Below are 6,996 nucleotides of genomic sequence, written 5' to 3' on the forward strand. Positions count from 1 at the left end.
TAGCCATATCTTCTTAAGGAAGGAGAGTCATGAAAATATGAAGGGAATGGTCCTTTATATAAATGAGTTAGCTTAGCGCCAAAGCTAGGGTTTAAGGAGGAAACCTTAATCCCTTTGCTTGGTGACCAAGCAGCCCATTCACTTCTTATCCAAGCGCTTGGATGAAATTCCTTGGGCTTGCCCAAGTGATTTTTGTCCACCTCATCCAGTGAGGTCCATGGGCTCCTATCCTTATCTTTCAATAAATAACCAAACAGACCCTGCAGTATTAATTAATCCAATTCATCCAAAAATTAATTCTAATTAATTTCTGATTAATTATTAATTAAATAATACTATTTCCAATTAATATATTATTCTCATAATATATTAAAATATTATTTATTTTTATTTCTAATTAATTTATTATCCATATTATAAATTAATAAATCAGTCTCTCTCTCTCTCTCTCTCTCTCTCTCTCTCTAAAAGTTATCCTATTCAATTACTAGGTTTGAGGGTAACCCAAAAGGACTGTGCTACCATCAATTCAAGTTTATACCAATGGGCTTAGACACCTAATCCAACAGATAATCCCAGTCACAAATTCGATACTACGATGCTTGTCTTGGAAGAAACCCTTGACACCCTCAAAGCCCAAGCTACAAAAGTTGATGTATAGGATTCGCTTTCCAAGCAAATCAACATGAGCTTCCAACGGGTGTTTGAAAAACATGATGATCACAAGCCCACCTCATTGCTTGCATTGGAATTAGGTCCTTCTCATGCAAGAGGGGGAGAAATATGGAAAACTATCTCAAAATTCAAACTCTGAGATGAGACATCTGATGATGACATCGAATTTGTCAAAGAAGTTGCAGCTGAAGACGTGCTCATTGAAACTGAAGATGAATGAAAAAAATAAAGTGATGAAAACAATAAGTTGGAGAATGTGATTCTTGGACTTCAAGCAATTTACGAACAATTCCTCTCGGAAGATAAGACGATAACAGGTCCTCTGTGTGTTCGTTATCAAACCTTCTTGATTCATTCAAAAGAAGTGAGAAAAGGCTGAACTTCAATTGAAGATTGCGAATGATGCTTTCCAAGCTTCTTAACCGACTCCTCCTCTCTTTCATGTTCCAAAAATTGCATTTATTGATGATGGTCCTCTAACCACAAAACCTGACGACTTACCTGAGGAACCGTCGATCTCTCCTCCCTTCGAACTATTTATCACTCCAATCGTTCAACATTTCATCTCATCTACCTTACCTCCGAATCCTCTATCCAAAGACAAAGGCAAAGGAATCTCCTTGAATTAGGAATCAAAATAAGATTGCTAAGGACACTTATGGGGGTATTGTTAGTACATAAAAGTGCCTCTTACTCAATCCGAGATGTAAAGAGATTCCAAGATGACATAGCGATTCAGAGATGGATAAGTGATTTCGAGATCACTTCATGAAATTTCAGAAGTGAGATTCAGAGATGGAGAAGTGACTCTGAGTTCACTTCTTGTCCGAGATGGAATGTTATTATAGAGGTGAAGTGAAGATTAAGAGATCTAGATTCATAGACCAAGACTCGAAGATGACTAGTTTAGACATACATTGGACTGGAAATTTAGTCAACTTTCCCTGACAAGAAGAAAGTTCTTTTGGTTGTATTCCACATTCAGTATTACGTATGATCATAGAAAATCCACTTTATAAAGATTTTAGTTACTGATGCAAGTTTCTCTTAGTTCTATGTATTTATCTTTAGTTGACTCCTCAGCCTATAAAAGGGGTATCAATCTTGTACTGAACACATCTATGAGAAAGAACTCTTCACTTATCTCTTCTATAGAATTCTCCAATTCTCTCTCAAATTTCTATCAATCTTCTACCTTAAATTCTTCTTGTTCTTGACTTCTTAATTATTTTACTTTGATCTTACTTTGTTTTACTTAATCTTCTTGAATGCTTTGTTAAAGTTATTTATTTCTAGTCTTGACTGGTTTAATCATAATTGACTGATCCTAATTACAAGCAAGCATTGATATTAAATATTAACTCAAGATTTGTGTTTGCAAACCTTGTCTGCACATTTAATAGAGAGTGTCAATCTCTCACATGAAGTAGGTGGTGGTGGTGGTCCTAGTAGAACAGCTGTAATAACAATGTGTGTTGTCGAACTCCCATCACCCATGTTAACATTTACATCCTTATTAGATAAGTTCCCCTTGATGTTAGAAGTTTCGTCCTCCTCCATATTGGACTTGGAATGGGAAACCCATGGTGGTATGATAGTAGTCTACTCAGGGAGTGATGTGATTGTTTGTTCACCGGAATTGATGTTTGCGTCCATAGAAGATATGTTCGCATTGACATCAGGAATACTTATCTTCTCGAAAATCGATTTGACAGAGGTATCCTTCCTTGTGAAACATGAAACGAACCTTGCATCACATCTTCAGTTGCTTCACTGTTGTAATCAGGTGCAACTATAACATTTTTCATTGGTGTGTCAACAAGTGCAGGCTTAAACTTCATCAATCTCTGAACAACTTCAAACACCTTTCGCTTCTTTGTATCTGGAGAATCGGGAGTAGAAACACCGTTGGAACACCTCGCTTTGTCACCTTCATCTCTAGCTTCTTAGACTTCTTAGGAACAATCTCTTCAGTAGGATTTTCACCCTCTTAAGTAAGAACCTTTTTAGTGACCTTCTTAGGAAACTTCTCAGGTTGCTTTTCCAATCCACAAGCTATAGATTTCTCAAGAACAAATTTCCTAGTTTTCTTAAGAACACCTTTTCCTTACTTCTTAGCCACAGTTTTTAGAGATACCTCCTCATCAACGACTTTGAGTTTTGCAACTTGCTTCTTCTTCTTCTTACCCTTAGCTTCTGTCACACCCCCGACCGAGGCGGCGGAACGCGCCGAGCTGTGCGATTAAGTTCATGGATCACAGGCAAATTGAATATATAACACAAGTACAACAATAAACAAAATAGCATTCATGTTCCATCTTGATATTTGAATACAATGTTTTTACAAATAATAATAATACATGAATTACCTTAACAGATAGGCAAATAAGATACAACAGCAAGTAAACTAGGTCACCTATAATCCAATCTGTCTTGAATGTCTGTTTAAAGATTTCCTGAGAATACATGTAGTTTTGAGGGTCAACACAAATTGGTGAGTGTCACAGGTTTTCTGCTAACACAGCAATACTTTTAATAACTCTAAAAAGTATTATCTTCGTATGTATAACGATAGTTAAAAACAGTGTTTGTAATGAGTCTTTAAAAGCCCGGAATATATTTTTTTATAAGTAAATATGTACTTAAAATTGTATTTGTAATGAGTCTTTGAAAGCCAAAATGTATATTTGTATAAGTAAATCTGTACTTAAAATAGTTTTGAAAGAAACCAAGCCCATGGTTGTAGTGAGGGGGAGAGAGAGATATATTCTAGTTAATGTTTTTAGTGAGTCCTTTAACCGAGCTACTTGACTGAATTTACCCCCTACAATGCTTCATTGGATGTTGCAGTAATGAATGATAGACACTTATCACCTGCTTCGATTGATCAGTCGAGACTGTAGCTAGTAGCCGCAGGTGGGGGTGTCAATCCCATATAGATCTATACTTATATATCTCGCTCTAAAGATTAACGATTATAGTAGTATGGGTATGCTAAGTGATTAAACTTGGCTAATGAATCATGTCTCACTAAAAGCCTTAACTAAAAAGTTTATGAATAACTCTCAACCCCAACTTAATTATAATTAATAACCAGGCATAATGAATATCATTTTATAAAGTTTGTAAAAGCCGAGTATGTTTGACATATATGTAAAAATGTAATGTGTCCGCTTTTATAAAAATGAATGTTTAAAATTAATGAACATATGTACGTGTATAAACTTTATGCATATATACATTTAAATATACATAAATAGTAATATCTTGAACCATTGAAATACTACAAAGTTTTATAACGTGCTTGTCATAATATACAGTGTCACATAAAAATCATATATTCTTGTATCATGTAGCATTTGTCATGTGGGCTAGTTATTTCTTGATAAAAAATCCATAATATGTATACGAAAAATTTATACTAGTTATTTGTAACAATATGTTAAATTTTTAAATAATATTTTTATAAACTAGATTTTATTTTATTTTCACATAAAGGATAATATATTTGTATACACAAAATATATAGGCACATGTCCTGGAAATAATTAAAATATTGAAAGGAGGCCGTAAGCACTCACTTTTGTAGCGTGAACGAGGCTCGAGGTATGAATCTTGTCGTGAGATTTGTTACGTGACAATCCTCGTTCTTAAAACGAACCACCGAGTATATTTATATTTCCTAATAAACCAAATGGTAATTTTGGTATTAATTATTAAGTATATGGTGGTCCTTCTTTAAATAAATAAACTCTAGGGTTTGATTTAGCCAAAATCATACTTCGGGGACTGATGTTGAGAATTATTCTCAAGACAGGGGTTAAACATGTGTATTTGAAACTGTTTTAGGGTTTTAGGACTTGATTTATTAGGTTTTTCTGGGGGAGGGACCAATTATGTTTAATTTTAGTGAAAGTTTGATTTTTGGTTTGACCATTGACCGGGTCAAAATGAAGACCCATTTTCTTATCTATGCTCCATGACCGATCCAACAAGTGGATCCAAAAGTTTAGGGCTTTTACCCCGTCATTTCATGATTGAGTATATGGAGGGCGACGGGAGCAGATGACGAAGGAAGCGATCGAACGATTGGGAGGGGAAATGGCATGACGACAGCGACTGATCGATCCATCTGGAAGGGGTTCGCCGTCTCCGGGGCTTGACGAGGCCGAACGGGAGAAGCAGCTTGGCTGTTGTGGTCTTCGGTGGTTGGAGTAATCAGCAACAACGGTGGAGGGGTCGGTTCTTCGGGTGGTAGTGGGTCTACGAGCCAAGGCAGAAAGGGAAACCGAGGTTGCAATCGACGTAAATAGTCTAGAAGATGGTGGCTTTTGGCTGTGGTAATCGACGGGAAGTGCTGAAGGATCTCGGTGAGGTAGCTGTTGCTTCAATTGGTACGATCCTCTTCTCTTTTCTTTTATTTTTTACTGTAAATTAGTTAGGTGGGTGTTTGGGTGCTCCATGTTCAACAAGTGAGTAGATTGGTAAGAGGATTGGTTGGTTTGGTGTTTGGTTTTTGTTTGGGTTTGAGGTTTCTCTTGTCAGCTAGAAATCGATGGGGTTTTTGGGTTGCTTAATTGATAGGGAAGGAAAGGAAACACAACTTGTTGTTGTTCCTCTTGCTTGCAAGTACCCGAGAATCAAGAACAGTTCTTGTGTTCTTGACTGAAACCAGTACAGATAGAGAGAGCTATAGGAGTGTTTGAGCGTTGTATTCAGTTTTTATTGTGTTTTGATTGTTTGTGAACTAATTTATCAGTTGATGTGTAGGACAATACCACCATACCTCCATACCTGTGAGATGTAGTGAGCTGTGAAAAACGTGGGAAGGAGAATTATGATGAAGTGCAAGAATCCATTTCATTTTGAGTGTGACTTCGTATAATCTGCACATTGCTTGTGTGTGGGCTTGTTCAAAGATATCTGTAAATTGTCTGTTTTTATTCATTTATTTATTTGTTGTTATTCATTTATTTATTTATTTGTATTTATTTATTTAAATACATGTATTTGTGTATGTATTTACATAATGTATTTGGCCTCTTGGAATTATACACAATACATAATCTTATGTGTGTATTTAAGTTTTCGTATATAAATAAAATTATACATCGTACATGTATTCAGGTATTTGCAAGAGTAAATAACATATATATATATATATATATAGAGAGAGAGAGAGAGAGAGAGTGTGTGAGGTTCAATAGAGAACCATAATTAACCAATGAACCAATCTTTTTTTCAACTTTTAGAACTTATTTTTTATCAAAAATAAACTAAAAATACAACAATTCATAACTTTATATTCTTTTTCCTATGATATCAAATTCGGAAAAAAAAAAATTCGTCAAATTCATAATGTGAATCTTTGAAAATTCACAATGTGAATCTAAATTCACAATGTGAATCTAAATTCACATGGAGAATCCGAAAAATATATTTAACATTCACAATGTTATGTTATTAATTTAAATATTTTTAGTTTTTTTTTCGATAAAGAATAAACTATAAAACTTGAAAAAAAAAATTGGTTCCTTAGAGAACCAATATATATATATATATATTGTATATTTATGAAAGTTTAACCAACCACATATAATTGATCGTGACACGCATCCATACCCGAATATACATACATACATATAGTTGTTCACGAAATTATTGAGTGTTGGGATGTTTGATTTGTTTATCAGATTACATATTTGAAAGTAAAATATCATCTGATATCTTATAATAGTTGAAATAACTCATTTATTTTGCGTTAGATTCACTAAAACTCAACGAATAAAATTACCAAGAGATTTACTGTGACTTAACCGTTCACAGTCTTTTACCTAAATTTCGGGATGTCACAGCTTCTTTAAAAGAACCCACTGTAGTTTCAAAAGGAACCTTCTTAGGAAGAATACCAGTAGGAGTAGGATCCATAAAGGCTTTGTACTTAATCAAAAGTTGATTGGTAGGAGAAACCAAATTAAGCATCAACATCTGAATTTGACCAATCACCAGAAATACACTTGGGTCATCAAGGGTAGATTTAGGAACACTTAAATGACAAAATGTGGCAACATCATCATCAGTAAGCAGTGGAATACCTTCTTGAGTATAAACCTCATTCAAAATCAAACTCTAAAATTAAGTACTAGACATTTTTGTAGTCATCTTCAAATGAGAGATCGAGTTACAAAACTCATCCCAGAGCAATGATGCTTAATAAATATTCAAACCATAGTACAAACTAGCCACAATTGATTAAAACTTGAGTTTTGCCTTATCTAATCCAAAACTCCTACTTGTTGAACAACGTAAAGTAATGCCAAA

The 6,996-nt window shown here is 34.5% G+C and overlaps 2 long non-coding RNA genes across 2 annotated transcripts; one reads left to right on the plus strand and one right to left on the minus strand.

The window, feature by feature from the left end:
• Positions 1–3,085: 3,085 nt before the first annotated feature.
• LOC145113957 (uncharacterized) lies at positions 3,086–4,783 on the minus strand. Its single transcript, XR_013710898.1, has 3 exons — positions 4,698–4,783; positions 4,257–4,357; positions 3,086–3,131 (listed from the first exon to the last, which is right to left on the minus strand). It is a non-coding gene; the product is annotated as an uncharacterized LOC145113957 (long non-coding RNA).
• Positions 4,676–5,797, plus strand: LOC145113956 (uncharacterized). The gene is made up of 2 exons (XR_013710897.1): positions 4,676–5,069; positions 5,446–5,797. It is a non-coding gene; the product is annotated as an uncharacterized LOC145113956 (long non-coding RNA).
• The last annotated feature ends 1,199 nt before the right edge of the window (positions 5,798–6,996 follow it).

This window comes from Lactuca virosa, chromosome 5 (assembly GCF_052849685.1).
Source record: "Lactuca virosa cultivar CGN04683 chromosome 5, Lactuca_virosa_CGN04683_v6, whole genome shotgun sequence".
Taxonomy (NCBI): Eukaryota; Viridiplantae; Streptophyta; class Magnoliopsida; order Asterales; family Asteraceae; genus Lactuca; species Lactuca virosa.